The following is a 23,668-nucleotide window of genomic DNA, read 5'->3' as shown; positions in this document are numbered from 1 at the left end:
GGTTTGCACTGAGAAGTCCACTGAGAGATGTATTGGGGCCTCCTTAAATGTTATGGGTTTCTTTTGCTGCTTTCAGTATTCTTTCATATCTTTGGTTTTTGAGAATTTGATTATGATGTGCCTTGGGGTGTTTCCTCTTGGACTGAATTTGATTGAGGACCTCTGAGCTTCCTGTACCTGGATGATATCATCTTTCTTCATACTTGGGAAACATTCAACCATTATTTCCTTAAATATACTTTCTACCTCTTTTCCTTTTCCTCTCCTTTGGGTGTGCCAATTATGTCATTTTGCTTGAGAGCATCACATATTTGCTGTATTTCTATCTTATTTTTTCCTTTTTTCTTCTCCTCTGATTGGATAATTTTGTGTGTTTTATCTGACTCTTTCCATTGTTTAAGTCTGTTGTTGGAGCTTTCTATCAAGTTTTTCAATTCACATAATGTATTCTTTATTTCTAAAATTTCTGTTTGCTTTTTCTAAATAAATTCTATTCTTTCATCAAGTTTCTCATTCTACTCCTGAATTTTTTTTTCCAGATATCACTCAATTTTCTATCTTTATTTTCTTGTGACTCCCGGAACATCCTTAAGAGGGTTATTCTGAATTCTGTCTGTTTCACAGATGTTCTGTTCTTTTGTGTCTGTTGCTGGAGCTTTGTTTCCTTTGGTGGCAACATATTTCTGTGTTCTTACTTGATCTTTGGGTCTTTAGGTTGATGCCTGGGTATTTGAGGAAACTGCTATGTCTTCTAGGATTTATAGGTGATTTTTGGTTGTGTAAGATCTTTACAGGTTAATATCAGAGATTTGTCTCCAATCTGTCCCCCTTTTTCCCCTTTTCCTGTTCTATGGTGGTTGAATAATTACCACCACCACTTAGACTCTATATTGAAACTGATGTGCTGTCCTGTGGTTAGTTCCCAAGTTGGTGGAACTTCCTGTGGGGACAAGAACCTAAGCTCTGTGCTTGAGCTAAATTGCTGCTTTGGCACTAATTCTCTGGGAAAGGCTTTTGGTGCAAATTGTTAATCACTTCTCAGTCTGGACTATGTGGGAATTCCACTTGGGACTGAGTCTTTGTTCAGGTTGTGCCCCCCTGCAGTTTTATCACGTGACAGATTTCCACTGAGAACAGCTAGCTACCCATGATGAGTCTAATGCTCTCCTGGAGGGCCAGCCTTTTACCTGCACTCCAAGCACATCCCATGGGACAGGCCTTATATGCATCCCTTAGGATAACTCACTGGCCTCTGGGTGACTCCTTTCTCCAGTCAGCTGCATCTGCTTACTCCTAGTCAGGCCCTAGGGAATCCTGCCTACAGTTTATATTGCCTATTGTCTGGTATGTGGCACTCTGAAACTCTCTTCTCCTCTGCAGACTTCAAGCAGATATATGCAAAGGGTGCCACTGTGGCTTTTTTTCAGCATCAATGCTTATGCTGTAGCTACTGTAGGCCTCCCTATCAGAGTGGCCCAGAAGTGGTCAGGGCTCAGAACAATAAGTGCCATCTCTGTACCCTCACACTGTGGCCTCTTGCACCTTTGCAAACTTTGCAGGTCTCTTCTCCTCTTCCCCCAGCTCTAGTGGTCCCAGATTAGCAGTCTTTGCTTTTTAATAGTTATAATATGGTTACTTGTGCAGAGAAAAATGCTGGGAATTATCTGTTTCATCATCATGATGGTGTCATAATCCAATGTCTTTTTTTCTATGTCATATTTTTGATTGAATCAATATTCTATCAATTACTGTCTGTATGTAAAATGAGATCATAGATGAGCCATGAGATGTACTATGATTGTATTTTCAGTTACTTAATACATTTATTTTTCCTGAAGTTGATAAGTTTCATTTTTCTAGCTTTCACTAAAACTGTCACAAATGCACCCTCAAACTTTATAATAAAAATGTTTTCTCCAGATTAACATACACATCAGTTGGTCCCTCAAATTCATCTAGAGAATTTTTGCCCTTTTCAGATTTAGTGTGGTAATAGCTTTCTACAATTTTTAATCTTGGGGGTCTTTAGCCATGCTGGTTTTCTTTACCTTGCTCATAACATTATGATTAGACTTTTCATTTACAATATCTTCAATCATGAGTTAGTTTCCTCCTTTTATGCTGATAACAGTTATTTTACAATCTAAGTTGTTAATCTAATTTCTCAACTTTATTTTCCTAACATTCTACTGAAGTTTTAATTTGCCTAATGGCATTTTTATTTTACAAAGTACTGTCATCTGAGTGTTTTTTTTTTAAGTCTTATCTTTTTAATAATATTTTTCCCATCTCTGTAACTTTGTGAGTTTATGTAAACTTGCTTAGTTGTCCCAACTTCCCCATCTTGTAATAGGATAATTGTTGCTTTGCCTCCCATGGATTTGTCACCTCTCTTGCCCTGGGTGATGGAGCTGCAAAAGGATTACTCAAAGCCCATCTCTTCTGAGCAGTGAGAGACCCCAATGGGGTTAATCTCCCAGAACCCTCAAGAGCAAGGCATTCCTTCCTTGGGAAATTAACCATGAGTCGGGGTTCTCCCCCACATTTATTTTCCAGACCAGGAAGTTACAGAAAAAGAACATAGGTGGGGTAATAGTTTAACAATAGAGGCTGGTAACAAGCAAAGGGACATTCCATGATGCAATTTGCAAAGGGTTAAGTCAATCCACCAACAAAAGCTTGATCTTAGCAAACATTGTTTTTCCCTATAGCAGTTTCCCAGTATCTTTACATATTAATCAGTAACTTGTCTGTCCTTGAGCCAGCAACCTTGCTGTGTTACAATTCTTTTTATCTTATAACAGAGACTTTTAGCCTGGGGAAATTTTCCTGTCTTTTGCAAGGTTGACATTTTTATATGTACTTTTAAGAAGTTAGGCTAAACCTGAAACTGCAGGGCTCTGGAGGCCCTGTGAAATACATTTGCTTCATAAATATTGGTATACTGCACAGATAATAATAACAAACCCACCTTATAGAATTAGGGGGAGGAAAATGAGAAAATAAGTATAAAACATTTGTATATTATTTTGATAAGGCTGCCATAATAAATTAGCACAAATGGAGTGGCTAAAAATAATTATTCTCTCTCTTTTCTCAAGTCCTGAAATTAAAAATCAAGGTGTTAGCAGGGTTGGCTCCCTCTGGAGTCTGTGAGGAAAAATCCACCCAATACCTCTATCCTGCTTCAGATGGCTGCTGGCAACACCTAGCTTTCATTGGCTTGTGGAAGCATAACTCCATATTGCTTCTGTCTTCACATCTTCCTGGTGTCTGTGTCTCAAATTTGCCTCATCTTTATCCTATAAGAGCACTATTCATAGGATTTAGGTCCCACTCTACATCCAGGATAATCTCCTCTGGAGATTTTGAAATTTATTTCATCTGCAAAGTCTCTATTCCAAAACAATGGGGTGGACACTATTCAACTTACTGAAATTTAGGAAAAATGCCTAGCTAATAAAAGTACCACATAACAAACACAGCTGTACTTTCATTTCCATTGCTTTACATGCATCATCACAAACTTTAGAATTGGAAAGACTGATTTTTCTTACCTAGATTCAGAATCCAAATATTCCACATCTATGTCAATGTTATATAATTCCCCCCATTTCTGAGTTAGAATACATCTTATTATACTTCTAATAATAACTTACAAAATATTGAAGGTTTAAAGCAAAGAACATTTTCCCCTGAGCAATTTGAAAGATGTGATCATAAACACAATACGTTTGATTCAAACACAACTTGGCTTCAATTCTTTTTTTCCTTTCTCATATAAATGTTACTTTTATCTGAATTATTCTCTCTGTTCCATTTTGCTATAATTTTTCTAAGGACTTTGATTTTAAAAAATCAGAAACAAATTAGTTTAAGAATTCAATAACTTAATTTCACTCTCTCTTCAATCCTCCTCACTTCATTTATTTAAAAGGCTTGTTCTTTCGTAACTCTTATTTTTAAAAGATTTTTATTTTGGAATAATCTTCAAAATCCTTTTTCACATCAAAGTATAATATCTGGGCTATTTTTATTCCCTGTTTCTACCTCAAATATGGACTTGAATAATACAATTAATTTTTCAGAATATTATAATCTATAATTTTCTGGCACATTCATTATTATTTCTCTGACTTTATTATAAAGAAGTTCTTTGCTCTTCTGAAGAATATTTTTTAATGTCATTCAAAGGCTATATCCTTTCATACTCTACTGAAAATTTCAACTAGTTCTCAAAAATACTCTTCTCGGATATTCAGAAGCTCATTTTCAGAAGTTCATCTTCCTTTTTGCTCTTAAGTCTGATATTTTCTTTCCCTTCTTTTGCTTCTTTTTTTTTTCTTTCCTCCCTGAAGGCTCCTTGTTATATTCCTCTTATTCATCTGCTATTCAGGCAAGATCTGGTTTTATTTGTACACAATTTGGCTTATATGAGGCTTTGTTTTAGAGTAGAAGATTATCTTTAAAATATCATTGAAGGAGTTATGAGAATTTGGGGAGTGATCTGGGGAAACATGTGCCAGAGATATTATACTAGAAAAGCCAAGGTTGGTAAGAAGATTGTAGCCATCAGATCTGCCATGTGTTCAAGATCCAGTAAGTGACAGGTATTTTGGAGGAATTTTCTGGAGGAGGGAAAACTTTCACTGAGGCTTATGCATGAGGAACAGTTAACTATAGAACATTTGCAATTTTATTTGGTTTTCATTAAATATTTTCTGTTTGAAAGAAGAAATATCAATCACTACAGAAAGCTTTCACTCTCGTACACAGGGTCTTGAATAATCTATATGTCAGTCATTTACTACAGGCTCACAGTCCACCCATAAAAGCAGGAACTCTTAGACTTGTCTCATTCTGTTTCCAGCTTCTCAACTGCACCTTCAGTCATGGTCATTTGGATTGCACTTAGAAAGTGGTCACATTCAGAACTGTAGAGTGAAAGTCCTTCCCCATTTAGCCATTTTGTTCTCATTTTCCATCCCCAGGACATTTTTGTTATCTTAAGTTTCTTGAGTGAGTGCCCTGGCATTTGTCTTATTCAGTTCTGTTTCAGATAGGCTCTGGTGAGATCTGGCAGAAGACAGGCTGGGTGGGCTGGGGATGAGGATTTTAACTATTTAAAATGAAGCATATGGAAATTCAGAAATAAAGCAATTTTTTTTTCTTAAAGGTAAATTAATTATACAAGGGACATCACAAGTGGGGTGTGATTTTTCTCATTCATCTCAATGAAGACGGGTAATTTTCATTTTATTTCTCCTCAGAAACATAGAACTACATGTACTATAGAAATCTCAAAAAATTTACCTGCTCAGTCTTGAGAGTGAAGAAGTTTGAGCTCCTGCTGAGTTCCCTACATCACTGGAAGCTTATAAGTGGCTCAAAGGCCTGGAAATGGCTTTGCCTAGAAACCAAAACCGCTGGTCCCAAGAGGACATCCTGACGCTACTAGAATGCATGGAGAATAACCTGCCATCTGATGACAACCAGCACTTCAAGATAACCCAGTTGGTTCTGGACTGGGAAAAAATAGCTTTTAAAGACTTTTCTGGAGAAATGGGCAAAATTCAAATGCTTAGAAATTTGTCAGAATTTGAGAAAGTCCTGCACTTTAAAAGAATTAGTCCTAGAAGCTAAGAAATGTATTAATAATTCATAAAAAAAAAGGAGGAAAAACAGGGACTCCTCTAAGAAGCAAGCCCTTGACTGCTCACTTTTCAGTACTCCCAAATGTACTCTGAGCTCAGTTCTGCAAGCTGACCAAAGTCCTGTCAAAGAGTTCCCAATACAAACTGAAATATATTCAAGATTTATAGGAGAAACAGGAGTTTGAGGAAAAACTGGCTCAACTCACTGAAGACCACCCTGATATAGCCCAGAACTCTAAGAATATGCTATCCCTAAAAGGCACTTAACCAAAGCTCAGAAGTTCTAGGAATGTGTATGAACCAAAAGGTCCTTTTCAGAAAATTATGACTTTTCCAATAAGATGTGATTCCATAGAGAACCCAAGAAGTCCCCCATGAATGGATACCACATGTCCTACCAGGATTTGTGCCTGAGTATAGAGTTGAACTATGTACCCTTTTATGCATATGGTGGAGATGAGCAAACTTGGGCAGTGCATCCCACAAAGCCTGAAGGAACATTTTAAGAGCCTGTTTGAGGAGCTGCAGAAATAGCACATGGTGGACCTGGACCTCTGCTTCAGAGGTTTGTCTCAAGAGGAATATTCTGCATGAAAAGTGTCTTTTTCTACTAAGCATAAGAACAGATCCAAGACAGGACGCTTGAACCCCAAGTTGGGATGGACAGATCTGCAGTCTCCATCAGCACAGTCCTGCAAGGAGGGCTTACAGAAGTGCAGGCTCCAGGGGCAGATTCATCAGAGACTTTTTGGGTCAACTCTCATCCCTCATAGGGATCAGAAGAGAATAAGAAGGAAGGTGGGAAAGAGGACAAAGGACGAACTCCTCAGACACCAGCAGTGGGGATGAAGATGAAGATCATGGGTCTGAGGCTCCAGCTTATCTTCCTCAGGGGACACCTCAGACTCAGACTCCACCTGAGCTTTAGTGTATGCACAAAGGGTTGAACAGAGAGCTTTCCAGCAAAAGCCCAGGGCATCCATGTGAAAGGGAGAGGACCTCCTCCTGCCCGTTTTTACTTCCCTGCTTTATTCCTTCCTTCTCCTCTTCCATACAAAGTAGAACAGGTTGGGAAGAAGGGAACTTGAAGCAGTACTCTCTATATCAGGTCCATAAACATGGGAGGAGGCAGCCCTCCTGAGAGAATATAAGTTTGAGCCATTATCCCCCCGCACCACCCAATACCACCCCCAGAGTAACTTCACACAATTAAGGCTCTTTGGATAAACAATGAGATGATTGGATTGGGGGGGCCACATTGGATTAAACCAAATATTCCTGAAGCAAGAAACTTTGCATTCCTGATTTTCTACCTGCCAGAGGTGGTAGGAGGACACCTATTAGCCTGTGACTCCTCCCTTCTCTGTGGAACTGTCCTTTGGAACTCCTGCACTGAATCCAGGGTGGGGAATATTTGAGAGGTAAGGTAGGTGCCTCGAGAAAATTGCTGGAATCCTGATTAATTTTCTATACTCCCTGAAGTAAGGAGTTGGCTATTCCCACAAGTGGGAGTGGGCAGAATCATGTAGGCAGCTATATTTCTATATGTGTATATATGTGTTAGCTCTCAATGACACTTCTCACTAACTTCAAAGAAATGAATATTAAAAAAAACTTACCTATACTAATTTAATGAACTCCTCCGTAGTATCAGTGCTTTATGACTTTGGGTACTACCTCTTTTGTAGTGTCTGCATTTATTCTGGGCAGAAGCTCCAAATCCTTCCTATTGCTCCAGGGCAAGTGAATCTCACACTTAGCATTGAGGATAGATACATAGGTAGACACAAAGACAACTAAAAAGATATAGAGATAGATACGTATACTACTCTGTTTTGTCTGTCTGTAAATTCACTAGTATGGCATTGCTTTAATTATGTTCGTTACCTGTTGTGCTTGAAATTCTTAAAGCTACTGCCTTCTCTTTCTTTTTCCTCTGTTTTCATACTTCATTCTCGTGAATATTTCATAACAAAAGTAGTGGTATCCTTTTTTTTTTTTTTTTTTTTTTGTCTTTTTGTGACCGGTAAGGGGGATTGCAACCCTTGGCTTGGTGTCACCCACACCGCGCTCAGCCAGTGAGCACATCGGCCATTCCTATATAGGATCCGAACCCGCGGCAGGAGTGCCGCTGCACTCCCAAGCGCTGCACTTTCCCGAGTGCGCCACAGGGCTGGCCCAGTGGTATCCTTTTTATATCTACTGTTCCAAGTGTTTACTTTGTTCCTAGATATTTTGGTGAATCATAGTGTTTTTCTCAGTTTCAGAAAACAATGGCAATGTTTATAATCTTTATATCTCAATTTTCTCTTTTCAAATTGTTCTGGATTCTCCAAACACATGTTAAATAATGGCATTGATACTGACTTTTAGACTAATGAGTAGAGAACTTGTAACCATGAAAATCATGCTAATATACACATTAAAATAAATTATAACATTATAAGAAAGTGCCTGTTTACTAATACTAATTTGCCTTAATGTATATTTTGTATCAACCTATCATCTATTAATGCAACTTTTCCTTAGTGTATTAGTCAAGTTTCTCCAGAGAAACAGCACTGAGAGATTTTATAATTTTATATGTTATGTATACTTGTATACATAATATGATTTATAATAAGGAATTGGCTCACAACATTATGGAGACTAAGTCATCTCACGATCTGCCATCTGCAAGCTGGAGGCCCTGGAAAATGCCAGTCATGAAACTTAGTCTGAAAAGGAAGGGCTGACATGCAGGGAAGCAGGTAGTGTAAATCCCAGTGTAAGAACAGAAGATGAGGTGAATGTCCCAGTCCACCTGGAAGGCAGGAAAAGAAGGGGCGAATTCTTCCTTCCTCAGCCTTTTGCTCTATTTAAGCCCTCCATAAACTGGATGATGCCCACCCATATAGGGGAAGGCAACTTATATTACTGAATCTACTGATTCAAATGCTAATCTTGTCTTGAAACACCCTCATGGACATACTCAAAAATAATATTTAGTTTGGGCACCCCATGGCAAATCAAATTGAAATATAAAATTAACCATCATACTTAGTACAGGCAATTGAAATAATGAATTACTTAATATTAAGTCCTCAATACATTCCATAATTAAACTCATTTGTTTATGCTGTAGAGAAAATATTCCTTTCTTAGGTCAGGAATATTATCTATGTAAGGCTTCCAGATATATTAAGTTGGCTACTTTCGTTTTTCATGATCAAGATTTGTTTTTTCCAGAGTAATAAAATCTGAGGTGGTGAGGGGACGGTATACTTACTAAATATTATATTAAAGTGCATGGCCTTTCCACTCTCCTCCCCAGAAAATGTAGTTAGGGGAGAACTTGAGGATAATCACTCACTGAACTGTTCCAAACACACAGACACTGAGACTAGACTGGATTAACATTTACTGTTTTGGTTTGCAGAAAATCAGAAAAACTGAATAGTAAATATGCAAGAGCTCACCTAGGTGCTGTAATGTGCCTGGCACCATGAAAGACCAGAGCAAGGGTAGATAACCTTTTTTTACCAGTGTTAATTGAGCTAGGGTCTTCGAGGAACTAGTAGGTAGAAGAGAAGAAATGAGATGGCAGAGTTATACAGTTCATACATTTAACGTTTATTGGCTGTCATTCATCAGGGTTTGCTTTTCGTCAAGTACAATAAACTCCTTGTTTCCTCAACTTGGCCTACTCAGTTTCCTTTCCTGCTTTCTATTTTGTGGTGATCTGTGTTCTCACCATAGTCATTTCCCTTTGTAGCATGAACTCTTCATGCCCCATGCTTCTATCATTCCTATAGTGACAAATCCCAGATTGAAGTACAGTCCATTTATCTACGGAAATTCAGATAACGAACCAATTTTCTCATCGAGATCTCCATCACAGAATTCATCCTACTTTTAAAACCTGATGCATCCTTGGCAATGAACTCACCAATTGCCCACCAACACAGTGAAGGTGACCTATCCTCTCAACACATAATCAGCAGGTGAGCCCCAGAAGGGTGGCATAGAACTGCCAGGCTGTAGTAGGGTTTTAATAAAATTTCTTGATAATTACATTTTCTTCAGGTTTTGCTAGTTGTTACATACAGAAGATAGATTAGTGAAAGAGAAAATATAACTGCTGACAAATATTTTGACATCTAAAGAAAACAGGAAATAAGACATAAAGATCTTCAAAAGTTTTTTCTTAATTATATATATGGTGCAGGCTCAAATACATTTTTATGGTTTCTTTTACTAAAACCAATGTTTAAAACCCATTTTGAGTTTTTACTGAATAAACTGGCAGGAAAGTAAAATACAGGCATTTAGGATTCAGAAATGACTAATACTTTTACTGCCTTTAAAGTCTTATAGGCAGTTTCAGTAGTATGCTAAATTAAGTATATGCTTTTATTATCTTTAAATTTGGGGGAATTTATCAATTTTTATAAGAATTCCAGATGGCTGACACATTCAATTTATTTGGAAGATCCTGTTGTAGGTTGTGTAGCTTGTTTCCCTCTTTGACCTTAAACTTGCAAAAGTAGCTTTAAAGACATAATTCTTTTTGCCTCAAAACCAGCAGATACCATAAGTCACATTTGCCACTAGGTAACAGTAAGGTATAGCTCAGGCTAAAAGTAAGATGACTGATTTAAATGGGGCTCTGCTTGTGATTTTACATCACGCATTTTCAAATTCATGAAAGTATTAGCAATAATTCATAAGTATTAGCAATAATTATCCTTATGCTACCTATCCCAGATATCTTGTACAAAGGGGTCATAATAACTATCATCTTTATATTATTAGCCCAGTTCTTGTTCTCGTAGATGTCGGATCCTCATTGTGGTTAAATGTCTTTGGTTAAATGTCTGGGCTGGCCATATCCTCCATTCTCTGATAGCCGGCTGAGGCTCTTCCCCAACGCAGAACTCTAGAAAAGCCCTGACCTACAAGCTTGACTTCCTTGTGGGACTTCATACACAGTTTGAGTGCGCTGTCTACTAGGCTGAATGGAGAGCTGCTGTGTCTCTCTGATTCCTGGGAGGGAGAAGAATTATATGAATGGGTTGTCTGCACAGTACCAAGTCCTTCCACTGCCTTCATGGGCATGTCTTTCTGTCTCTCTTCCAGTGAGTTGGCTTCTGCAACACCAGAAGCATGAGGAGGTGGCTCTGAAAGTCCTTTTAGAGAACCTATTTTATTTTCCTCTGGCCTGGCTGCCTTTGCTTTCGTTTTGAGGGACCAGTTTCTCAAACTGGCTATACCATTTCTCAACCATGTGTTGAGGTGAAGAGTTATAGAACGCATTCGTGAATGCCACCCTACACTATCCTTATTTGTATTGACGAGGTGGCTGCTGCCCTGCCCTGATGACGGACCAGGCATTCCAGAAATGAAGTTGGAACTGCTAAAGTCAGAAGAAAGCTCTCCCTGTTTTCTTTGAGCCTGAAAATTGCAATCTATTGGAGAGGGAGTTTCAGTGGGTGTAAACACGGAATGTTCAGAAATCTGAGAAAAAGGACTGTCCTGACAGCTCGCTGATGAGCCAGATGCGGAAGTGCCTGGGGAGGATAAGCTGGAACAGCTAGTCTTTGGGCAAAAGCTTAATCTTGGGGGTAAAACCTTCTCAGAGTTTTGGTTTGTGGCACTACTCTTGCCCAACTCAATCCCCATGACCAAACTCTGATTAATAAGCTTTTGACCCTCCATTTGCAAAGACTTATGCTGTTTGAGATAATCCTCCTCTCCCTGCAAGAGACCAGCTTCACAGCTGGTTTTATGTTGTTTCTTTGAATCAATCCCCCTGAGATAGATCAGGTTGCAGTGCTGGTTATCTATGTTGGGCTCTGAGCAGTGCCAGTGTGTCCTTGAACTCTTGAGGGTACCTGTTGTGTGTGGCAGGGAGTATCCCGATGTATCTTCATCAAAGGGCTGGTTCCTGGAATGATCTTGTGAGGACATATGACTATATGATGCCACAGAAAAGGACACTGGCTTGGACTTAGGGAAAAGTTTTTCATGATTTCCTTCAGTACCAGACATGCTTTTGTTCTTAATGTTTTGATTGGTGGCATTTTTCTTGCTGACATTGGTGCTTGTGACTGAACTCTGTTTAAAACATATCTTGGACTTAGGGAAAAGTTTTTCATGATTTCCTTCAGTACCAGACATGCTTTTGTTCTTAATGTTTTGATTGGTGGCATTTTCCTTGCTGACATTAGTGCTTGTGACTGAACTCTGTTTAAAACATATCTTGGACTTAGGGAAAAGTTCTTCATGATTTGCTTCAGTACCAGACATGCTTTTCTTCTTAATGTTTTGATTGGTGGCATTTTCCTTGCTGACATTAGTGCTTGTGACTGAACTCTGTTTAAAACATATCTTGGACTTAGGGAAAAGTTTTTCATGATTTCCTTCAGTACCAGACATGCTTTTCTTCTTAATGTTTTGATTGGTGGCATTTCTCTTGCTGACATTAGTGCTTGTGACTGAACTCTGTTTAAAACATATCTTGGACTTAGGGAAAAGTTTTTCATGATTTGCTTCAGTACCAGATATGCTTTTCTTCTTAATGTTTTGATTGGTGGCATTTTCCTTGCTGACATTAGTGCTTGTGACTGAACTCTGTTTAAAACATATCTTGGACTTAGGGAAAAGTTTTTCATGATTTCCTTCAGTACCAGACATGTTTTTCTTCTTAATGTTTTGATTGGTGGCATTTTTCTTGCTGACATTAGTGCTTGTGACTGAACTCTCTTTAAAACATATCTTGGACTTAGGGAAAAGTTTTTCATGATTTCCTTCAGTACCAGACATGCTTTTGTACTTAATGTTTTGATTGGTGGCATTTTCCTTGCTGACATTAGTGCTTGTGACTGAACTCTGTTTAAAACATATCTTGGACTTAGGGAAAAGTTCTTCATGATTTGCTTCAGTACCAGACATGCTTTTCTTCTTAATGTTTTGATTGGTGGCATTTTCCTTGCTGACATTAGTGCTTGTGACTGAACTCTGTTTAAAACATATCTTGGACTTAGGGAAAAGTTCTTCATGATTTGCTTCAGTACCAGACATGCTTTTCTTCTTAATGTTTTGATTGGTGGCATTTTCCTTGCTGACATTAGTGCTTGTGACTGAACTCTGTTTAAAACATATCTTGGACTTAGGGAAAAGTTCTTCATGATTTGCTTCAGTACCAGACATGCTTTTCTTCTTAATGTTTTGATTGGTGGCATTTTCCTTGCTGACATTAGTGCTTGTGACTGAACTCTGTTTAAAACATATCTTGGACTTAGGGAAAAGTTTTTCATGATTTCCTTCAGTACCAGACATGCTTTTCTTCTTAATGTTTTGATTGGTGGCATTTTTCTTGCTGACATTAGTGCTTGTGACTGAACTCTGTTTAAAACATGTCTTATCCCCTTCCTGGAGAGATTGATTCTGCTTCAGATAATCCTCATCTTTTTGAGAGAAAATTGCAACATGGCTGGACTTGCGTAATTTTTTCTGATAAAACTCCTTGAGAGAGGAAAGCTTAGAATCTAGATAGTTGGTGCAGGGCTTCGAGCAGCGCTGGAGTCGACTCAGGGTTTTTGGAGCATCTGTTGCATCTGAGGACAGGTAGCTGGGTGAGCACAAGTCAGATGGGGCACTGAAATGCTCCTGCAGTGGAAGAGCCTCTCTGTACATCACTATAGCGGTCATCAGCTTGGATTCAAGAGGCTGGTTCCTTTGAATGTCTTCATCTTTAGACTGGTCTAAGTCAAAGTCACTCGGGGTTAAAAAGCCTTCAACCTCAGGCTGGTCAAGGTCTTCCATCTCAGGCTGCTCGAGGCCATCAGCCTCAAGCTGGTCAGGGCCTTCGACCTGAGGCTGGTCAGGGTCCACAGCCTGCGGCGGGTCAGGGTCCTCGGCCTCAGGCTGGTCAAGGCCTTCGACCTCAGGCTGGTCAAGGCCTTCCATTTCAGGCTGGTTAAGGATTTCAGCCTCAGGCTGGTCAAGGCCTTTGACCTGAGGCTGGTCAAGGCCTTCGGCCTCAGGCTGGTCAAGGCCTTCCGCTTCAGGCTGGTCAAGGCCTTCGGCCTCAGGCTGGTCAAGGTCTTCCATCTCAGGCTGGTCAAGGCCTTTGGCCTCAGGCTGGTAATGGTCTTCCATCTCAGGCTGGTCAAGGCTTTCGACGTCAGGCTGGTCAAGGCCTTCTGCCTCAGGCTGATCAAGGTTTTCAGCCTCAGCCTGGTCAGGGCCTTCGGCCTCAGGCTGGTCAGTGCCTTCGGCCTCAGGCTGGTCAGTGCCTTCGGCCTCAGGCTGGTCAAGGCCTTCGGCCTGCGGCTGGTCAGGGCCTTCAACCTCAGGCTGGTCAGGGTCTTCCATCTCAGGCTGGTCAAGGCCTTCCATCTCAGGCTGGTCAAGGCTTTTGGCCTCAGGCTGGTCAGGGCCATCCACCTGAGGCTGGTCAAGGCCTTCAACCTCAGGCTGTTCAGGGTCTTCGGTCTGAGGCTGGTCAGGGTCTTCGACCTCAAGCTGGTCAGGGTCTTCTATGTCAGGCTGGTCAAGGCTTTCGGCCTCAGGCTGGTCAGGGTCTTCGGCCTCAGGCTGGTCAAGGCCTTCCAGCTCAGGCTGGTCAAGGCCTTCGGCCTCAGACTGGTCAAGGCTATACACCTCAGGCTGGTCAGGGACTTCAACCTGAGGCTGGTCAAGGCCGTCCGCCTCAAGCTGGTCAGTGCCTTCGGCCTCAGGCTGGTCAAGGCCTTGGGCCTGCGGCTGGTCAGGGCCTTCGACCTCAGGCTGGTCAGGGACTTCCATCTCAGCCTGGTCAAGGCCGTCAGCCTCAGGCTCGTCAAGGCTTTCGGCCTCAGACTGGTCAGGGCCATCCACCTGAGGCTGGTCAGGACCTTCAACCTCAGGCTGGTCAGGGTCTTCGGCCTGAGGCTGGTCAGGGTCTTTGACCTCAAGCTGGTCAGGGTCTTCTATCTCAGGCTGGTCAAGGCCTTTGGCCTCAGGCTGGTCAGGGCTTTCGGCCTCAGGCTGGTCAAGGCCTTCCAGCTCAGGCTGGTCAAGGCCTTCCAGCTCAGGCTGGTCAGGGCCTTCGACCTGAGGCTGGTCAGAGTCTTCGGCCTGAGGCTGGTCAGGGCCTTCCATCTCAGGCTGCTCAAGGCCTTCGGCCTCAGGCTGGTAAGGGCTTTCGGCCTCAGACTGTTCAGGGCCTTCGGCCTGAGGCTGGTCAGGGCCTTCAACCTGAGGCTGGTAAGGGCCTTCGGCCTCAGGCTGGTCAGCGCCTTCGGCCTCTGGCTGGTCAGGGTCTTCGGCCTCTGGCTGGTCAAGGCCTTCGGCATCAGGCTGGTCAAGGTCTCCCATCTCAGGCTGGTCAAGGCCTTCGACCTCAGGCTTGTCAAGGCCTTCCATCTCAGGCTGGTCAAGGGTATCCACCTCAGGCTCCTCAAGGCCTTCGACCTCAGGCTGGTCAAGGCCGTCCTCCTCAGGCTGCTCAAGGCCTTTGGCCTGAGGCTGGTCAGGGTCTTCGGCCTGAGGCTGGTCAAGGTCTTCGACCTCAAGCTGGTCAGGGTCTTCCATCTCAGGCTGCTCAACGCCTTCGGCCTCAGTCTGGTCAGAGCCTTCAACCTGAGGCTGTTCAGGGCATTTGGCCTGAGGCTGGTCAGGGCCTTCAAACTGAGGCTGTTCAGGGCCTTTGGCCTGAGGCTGGTCAGAGCCTTTGAACTGAGGCTGGTCACGGCCTTCAACCTGAGGCTGGTCAGGGCCTTCGGCGTGAGGCTGGTCAGGGTCTTCCATCTCATGCTGGTCAGGGTCTTCCATCCCAGGCTGGTCAAGGTCTTCCATCTCAGGCTGGTCAAGGGCTTTGACCTCAGGCTGGTCAAGGTCTTCCATCTCAGGCTGGTCAAGGCCTTCGACCTCAGGCTGGTCAAGGCCTTTCGCCTCAGGCTGGTGAAGGCTTTCGGCCTCAGGCTGGTAAAAGTCTTCCATGTCAGGCTGGTCAAGGCCTTCGACCTCAGGCTGGTCAAGGCCTTCGACCTCAGGCTGGTCAAGGCTTTCGGCCTCAGGCTGGTCAAGACCGTTCGCCTGAGGCTGGTCAGGGCCTTCGGCCTGAGGCTGGTCAGGGTCTTCCATCTCAGGCTGGTCAAGGCCATCAGCCTCAAGCTGGTCAGGGCCTTCAACCTGAGGCCGGTCAGGGTCCTCGGCCTCAGGCTGGTCAAGGCCTTCGACCTCAGGCTGGTCAAGGCCTTCCATTTCAGGCTGGTCAAGGACTTCAGCCTCAGGCTGGTCAAGGCCTTTGACCTGAGGCTGGTAAAGGCCTTTGGCCTCAGGCTGGTCAGGGTCTTCCATCGCAGGCTGGTCAAGGCCTTTGGCCTCAGGCTGGTAAAGGTCTTCCATCTCAGGCTGGTCTAGGCCTTCAACCTCAGGCTGGTCAAGGCCTTCCGCCTCAGGGTGGTCAAGGCTTTTGGCCTCAGCCTCGTCAGGGCCTTCGGCCTCAGGCTGGTCAGGGCCTTCGACCTGAGGCTGGTCAGGGTTTTCGACCTCAACCTGGTCAGGGTCTTCGATCTCAGGCTGCTTAAGGCCTTCGGCCTCAGGCTGGTCAAGGCTATCCGCCTCAGGCTGCTCAAGGCCTTCGGCCTCAGGCTGGTCAAGGCTATCCGCCTCAGGCTGCTCAAGGCCTTCGGCCTCAGGCTGCTCAAGGCCTTCGGCCTCAGGCTGGTAAGGGCTTTCGGCCTCAGGCTGGTCAGGGCCTTCGACCTCAGGCTGGTCAGCGCCTTCGGCCTCAGGCAGGTCAGGGCCTTCAGCCTCAGGCTGGTCAGGGCCTTCGGCCTCTGGCTGGTCAAGGCCTTCCATCTCAGGCTGGTCAAGGCCTTCGGCCTCAGGCTGGTCAAGGCTATCCGCCTCAGGCTGGTCAAGGCCTTTGACCTTGGGCTGGTCAAGGCCATCCGCCTCAGGCTGGTCAAGGCCTTCGGCCTCAGGCTGGTCAGTGTCTTCGACCTCAAGCTGGTCAGGGTCTTCAATCTCAGGCTGGTCAAGGCCTTCGGCCTCAGGCTGGTCAGGGCCTTCGACCTGAGGCTGTTCAGGGCCTACGGCCTGAGGCTGGTCAGGGCCTTCGAACTGAGGCTGTTCAGGGCCTTCGGCCTCAGGCTGGTCAGGGCCTTTGGCCTCAGGGTGGTCAAGGCATTCTGCCTCAGGCTGGTCAAGGTCTTCCATCTCAGGCTGGTCAAGGCCTACGACCTCAGGCTGTTCAAGGCCATCGGCCTCAGGCTGGTCAAGGCCTTCTGCCTCAGGCTGGTCACGGCCTTCGGCCTGAGGCTGGTCAGGGTCTTCCATCTCACCCTGGTCAGGGCCTTCCATCTCAGGCTGATCAACGTCTTCCATCTCAGGCTGGTCAAGGCCTTCACCCTCAGGCTGGTCAAGGTCTTCCATCTCAGGCTGGTCAAGGTCTTCCGCCTCAGGCTGGTCACGGGCTTCGGCCTGAGGCTGGTCAGGGTCTTCCATCTCACGCTGGTGAGGGCCTTCCATCTCAGGCTGGTCAAGGCCTTCCGCCTCAGGCTGGTCAAGGCTTTCCTCCTCAGGCTGGTGAAGGCCGTTCGCCTGAGGCTGGTCAGGGCCTTCGACCTCAGGCTGGTCAGGGTCTTCCATCTCAGGCTGGTCAAGGCCATCAGCCTCAAGCTGGTCAGGGCCTTTGACCTGAGGCTGGTCAGGGTCCTCGGCCTCAGGCTGGTCAGGGCCTTCGACCTCAGGCTGGTAAAGGCCTTCCATTTCAGGCTGGTCAGGGACTTCAGCCTCAGGCTGGTGAAGGCCTTCGGACTCAGGCTGGTCAGGGTCTTCCATCTCAGGCTGGTCAAGGCCTTCGGCCTCAGGCTGGTAAAGGTCTTCCATCTCAGGCTGGTCAAGGCCTTCAACTTCAGGCTGGTCAAGGCCTTCAACCTCAGGCTGGTCAAGGCCTTCTGCCTCATGCTGGTCAAGGCTTTTGGCCTCAGCCTGGTCAGGGCCTTCGACCTGAGGCTGCTCAAGTCCGTCCGCCACAGGCTGGTCAGTGCCTTCGGCCTGAGGCTGGTCAGGGTCTTCGGCCTGCGGCTGTTCAGGGTCTTCGACCTCAGGCTGGTCAGGGTCTTCCATCTCAGGCTGGTCAAGGCCTTCAACCTCAGGCTCATCAAGGCCATTGACCTGAGACTGGTCAAGGCCTTCAGCCTCAGGATGGTCAAGGCCATCGGCCTCAGGCTGGTCAGGGCCTTCAGCCTCAGGCTGGTAAGGGCTTTCGGCCTCAGGCTGGTCAGGGCATTCAACCTGAGGCTGGTCAGGGCCTTCGGCCTCAGGCTGGTCAGGGCCTTCAACCTGAGGCTGGTCAGGGTCTTCGGCCTGAGGCTGGTCTGGGTCTTCGACCTCAAGCTGGTCAGGGTCTTCCATCTCAGGCTGGTCAAGGCCTTCGGCCTCAGGCTGGTAAAGGTCTTCCATCTCAGGCTGGTCAAGGCCTTCAACTTCAGGCTGCTCAAGGCCTTCGACCTCAGGCTGGTCAAGGCCATTGGCCTCACGCTGGTCACGGTCTTCCATCTGAGGCTGCTCAAGGCCTTCGGCCTGAGGCTGGTCAGGGTCTTCGACCCCAAGCTGGTCAGGGTCTTCCATCTCAGGCTGGTAAGGGCTTTCGGCCTCAGGCTGGTCAGAGCCTTCGACCTGAGGCTGTTCAGGGCCTTTGGCCTGAGGCTGGTCAAGGCCATCCGCCTCAGGCTGGTCACGGCCTTCGGCCTGAGGCTGGTCAGGGCCTGCGACCTGAGGCTGGTCAGGGCCATCGGCCTGAGGCTGGTCAGGGTCTTCGACCTCAGGCTGGTCAGGGTCTTCCATCTCAGGCTGGTCAAGGCCATCAGCCTCAGGCTGGTCAGGGTCTTCGACCTCAGGCTGGTCAGGGTCTTCCATCTCAGGCTGGTCAGGGCCTTCGGCCTGAGGCTGGTCAGGGTCTTCCATCTCAGGCTGGTCAAGGCCTTCGGCCTCAGGCTGGTCAAGGCCTTCCGTCTCAGGCTGTTCAAGGCCTTCGGCCTCAGGCTGGTCAAGGCCATCCGCCTCAGGCTGGTCACGGCCTTCGGCCTGAGGCTGGTCAGGGCCTTCGACCTGAGGCTGGTCAGGGCCTTCGGCCTGAGGCTGGTCAGGGTCTTCCATCTCAGGCAGGTCAAGGCCTTCGGCCTCAGGCTGGTCAAGGCCTTCCGTCTCAGGCTGTTCAAGGCCTTCGGTCTCAGGCTGCTCAAGGCCTTCCGCCTCAGGCTGGTCAGGGCCTTTGGCCTCAGGCTGGTCAGGGCCGTCCGCCTCAGGCTGGTCAGGGCCGTCCGCCTCAGGCTGGTAAGGGCCTTCGACCTGATGCTGGTCAGGGCCTTTGGCCTGAGGCTGGTCAGGGTCTTCCATCTCAGGCTGGTCAAGCCCTTCGGCCTCAGGCTGGTCAAGGCCTTCAACCTGAGGCTGGTCAAGGCCTTCCGCCCCAGGCTGGTCAAGGCCTTCAACCTCAGGCTGGTCAAGGTCTTCCATCTCAGGCTGGTCAAGGCCTTCGGCCTTAGGCTGGTCAAGACTATGGTCACTGAGGGTTAAGACAGAGTCCATCCTTCTGCTACTCTGGTCAAGTTTATTTGCCAAGTCACTACATGGAGCATCCACATCCCCATTTACTTCATTTTCCAAGCTGTCATGGGAAGAGTCACTTGGTTGGAAGCAAGAGATAGCTGTCAAAAAAAAAACCAGACCATGGTTAACATATTTACTTACCATAAATATAGCCCAAGCTGCCTTAAACACAAACTATGGTGCTTAATTAAATTCTCTTTTCACATAGAGTGTTCAAATCTCTACTCTCAGGAAAGAAAGATTCTGTCACAATCTTCTCAATTGTTAGTGCAGAAGAAAAATAAACTGTTGGGGTATACTGTACTAAACTTATCTCAGTTCCTGACAAAACGTTTCTTAAGGTTTTCTCAAAACAGTGAAAATGTTATAAGACCATGAAAAGGTTAAAAAAAAAAACCAAACCAAAACAACAGCATAAGGGAATTAATACTAGGTATACCCAGATTCCAAATAAGACTGCCTTCAACATGGATTGTTGGTGTTTATACATGATTAACTGTAGTCTTGGGGAAACCATTTACTAACCCTATTAGTTCCTCTTTTACAAAGTTCTTTAATATCCATTACCTTAGTTAACCTTTACAATAATCATTAAGTTAGATTTTATTGTTTTCCACATTTTACAGATGAAGATACTGATGTTCAGTGGCATAGAATAATTGGTCAAGGATGACATAACTGGCAGTAGAGGAATTCTGGAAGGTTGTATGTCTTTGAATTCAGCACTTCCCCCACAAAATGATGCTAGTTTTCAAACTGTTTCATAGCACACTAGAATCCTGAGGTGTCTCGGGGACCAGTAAGAGGAAGGAGAAAAAGGAAAACAAGAACAAAAAACAGGTCTGCCTCTACTGCCTCTGGGCCTTCTACCCTAGTTTTAACAACAGCAATTCTATTATATATAGTAGGATTCTTCATAAAGTTTTACTAAAAAAAAAAAAAAAAAGCTTCAAACTATAATGCCACAGCACGCTGCCATTAAACATTTCTTGAAGGCTGGGACCTCATCTTACACATTTCTTAATCCCACCACACTGCTAATATACCCTGACCTATATAGCAGGACTTCTAAGGAAGGAACAGAGGCCCTGGGCCCCAGTGACCCAGGTCAGAGGCCTCTTTCACCTCAGCTGCTGTGGGCTTCTGGGCAACCACTGTCCCAGCATCTTCACAGACAAAATCTCTCTTTCTCACAAAAACCAACCCAATTATTCACAATACCTGAGGCATTCTCTCTAGTGTCACATCTCACTGAAGTCTCTCCTAAGAGGGAAGTAATTTCTTCACCAAATATCGTGCAGCAATTTTCAATCAGAAACTGTACAAGCAGGGGAACCTGTAAAAAAGGGAGAATGAACTGCTACTTTTCATATAACGTGTTTATAAATCACATTTTATGTGAATCTTGATTTTAACAAAAAATACTAAAGTATCCTGAGAAATTTATATGCTTTAAAAGTATACAAAATTTTCCCCTAAAAAATACTTTCAAGAGAAGTTTGGACATAGAACTTAATTTTAATCAGTAGCCTAAAATTATTTGTGTACTTGGCTTAATGCTAACATTTTATACCAATAGCTCTGTTTGTAAAATTGGGATAATTTCAAGTATTCTCTATAGGGTGTTTGGGATGAAGAAATATATTTTGTTATTAAAATTTGTAAAGTATTATTACAAGATAAAGACTTATGCAAAGTACTTCTTGTGTAAAGGACAGCTTGTCCTAAGCTTGGGAAGAGGGCTCCTCTGTGGGTATATTGTGAAGGACAGAGACAGCTAGAAAGAACATTTGTGTTTTTCCTGACTAGTGTCTACCTATGCACTTGTCTGACTAGCTTATCCACTGTTGCCTTCCATAAGCTTCCTAACTGAAAGTGCTTGTGGGGTAAGAGTTTACTAGGGGGCTTTGTGCATCCATTGAGATGTACTGGAACCTTTCTGTAGTTTCTTACCCCAGTAGCTGAGGCCAAGGGGCAGGAGGAATGTTGGGAGCAAAGGAAACTAATATCCCCAAACCCTTTATTAACTGCCAGGCACTACAGGAGTGTGATTTCAAGTAACTACAGTATTATCACCACCTCCATTTTTCAGATGAGGACATAGTGGCTCAGTATAACTGACTTTGCCTAAGACTGTACATCTGGCAAATGGGGGGCTGAGAATTAAACCTTGGCTTGTCTAACTCCAAAGTCCTTGGTTTTTTTTTTTAATTTAATAATCATATGAACTGCTTTATTATCACTTTATGGTTTAAGTCAGTCATAGAGTTTAGCCTCCTTAAAGGGAAAAGAGAAGAAATCCAAGTGCAATCTCTTTTCTGCTTAACAATCACCTTCCTATAGCCTATTAGGATAGGATAAAACACTTCACAATCAGTAGACTCAGTTTATAAGGAGGTGTACTTAAGTTAATTAAGAAACTGTCTTTCAGAATTAATGCTCTGAATTTTGGTTTCAAATTGGGGACTCAGTCCCCCAGGGCATAAAAATGAGAAACTTCTTTACCTTTTTTGTAAATTCACTTTCTACTTCTGGCCTGGAGGAAAGAGGAGGCCAAAGTATGCTTGGAGCGATACACACAGCTAAATTATATGCAGTCATCTGGTTACACGAGGACTGTTGTTCGATGTTGTGTAATACCCCAAAAAGATACCTTAGGAGAACAACATTTGCTCTCGGAAGCTGGTCTAATAGCCTAAAGACAGAAAAATGTGCTGTTTAAACATTTCATTAAAAAACTTGTAAAGATGGGCAACCCTAACTTTGCATAAGGAACTGTGCAAGTCAAGGGGGTGAATCAGGAACAGAGTTCAGATATGCAGGAATTTCCGTTAACGTGGTACCATACAAAGTGAGGACTGCCTATACAGAAAGAGAAAATTTTAAAAAGCACTGGGGATTTATTTATTTTTTTTGTACACTGCCTTCACAACCCAATGAAAATGTAAAAGAATGCAGAAAAATGTCCCATAAAAAAGTGCTGCCTGAAATATTTCCCTGAAACCAGTACAATGTGTTTTAGCTGAGGCAAATCCTATAACATTTCAGAATATTCTCAACCAAAACCCACAAAGTTTTCTGACAAACTTTAACAATGATTAAATTTAAAGTGCTTCTTTATTTCCAAGTAGCAACACAGAAATGCTGTCTCTTGGTGAGAACCCAAACCTTAGCTATTAAGACTTTCAGGTCTATTCTGAAAGCTTATGCTCTGCTACACCAGCTTCCAAGGCCAATTTTGTCCCAAATCTCTGTTTCATTGGTATCACTTTCACATATATGTCAAGCTTACAATAGTACATTTTCTACTGTTTTCATTTTGTCATTCATAAGGGATTTTATATTTTTTTTTCATTTTTATTGAATCAAAATTGATTATACATATTTTGGGGGTTCAACATAGAGATATGTTGACCAAGCAATATTACTAGCCTAAGTATTGTTACAAATCATAATTATTCTTTACACCCTTTGTCCAATCTCTCCCCATACTCCCTGTAATTACCCTAGATTTCTTCTCTCCTTCTTAAAGAATAATGGTTACTCTGTTGATTTGTTGCCTAGATGATCTGTCCAATGCTGAGAGGTGTGATCAGGTCCCCCAATATTATCATAGAGCAGATGCTTCTCTGTCACTCTGAAATGGGCTTTGTGGAGAGAGACGTCCTCCTCTTTTCTTTATCTCTGCTGGTGACTCTCCTTGTGTCAGTGCATTCCAGGGGCTGGTGGACCATTTGCATGGTGGTTGTGGCATCTAGCTGCTTTCATGGCAGCCATGGTTATTGTGACGGCTGTGATGGGCTACCCACATGGAGGTGATGTTTTTGGCATGCTTCTTGGTGCTGCTGGTGTGCCTGGTTGTGAGGAGTGTCTGGTCCCTGGCTCCATAGCTTGGGTCCCCAGGTGGGCCCCAAGGAACTGGAGCGGTGCCTGGTTGTGGGAGGGGGCTCCGGTCCCTGGCTCCATGCTTCAGGTCAGCGGGTGGGCCCCGAGGCACTGATGCGGTATGTCTGGTTGTGGTTGGGGGTTCTGGTCCCCTTCTCCATGCCTTGGGTCCCCAGGCAGGCCCTGAGGTGCTGGCACAGTGTGCCTGGTTGTGGGAGGGGGGTCCAGTCCCCACTCCATGCCTCATGTCCCCTGGCAGACACCAAGGCACTGGTGGTATGCCTGGGCTGGAACTAATTTTTTGTCCTTTTCATCCCACTTCCTATGGGAATCAGTACTTGAGCTGTGTGGTTGAGCTAAATTGCTGCTTTGTTGCTGTTTCCCTAGGGAAGCCTTTTCTTGCAGCTCAGGGTTTAATGGTTGACCTTATAGGTACTTCCGCCTCTCCAGAGACCTGGTGCACCTGGGTGGTGTAGAAACTATGATCTAGGCCTGAGTTCTTCCATCAAACTGCACCCCATACAATTCTGCATTCCGGACCA

At 44.6% G+C, this 23,668-nt stretch overlaps 1 pseudogene; it reads right to left on the bottom strand.

The window, feature by feature from the left end:
• Nucleotides 1–9,242: 9,242 nt before the first annotated feature.
• Nucleotides 9,243–23,668, bottom strand: part of LOC134375254 (rho GTPase-activating protein 20-like) — a 138,991-nt pseudogene continuing 124,565 nt past the window's right edge.

Source organism: Cynocephalus volans, chromosome 4 (assembly GCF_027409185.1).
Source record: "Cynocephalus volans isolate mCynVol1 chromosome 4, mCynVol1.pri, whole genome shotgun sequence".
In the NCBI taxonomy this organism is placed as follows: domain Eukaryota; kingdom Metazoa; phylum Chordata; class Mammalia; order Dermoptera; family Cynocephalidae; genus Cynocephalus; species Cynocephalus volans.
The sequence above is the reverse complement of the archived record's forward strand: the minus strand, read 5'-3'. Positions and strand labels throughout refer to the sequence as shown.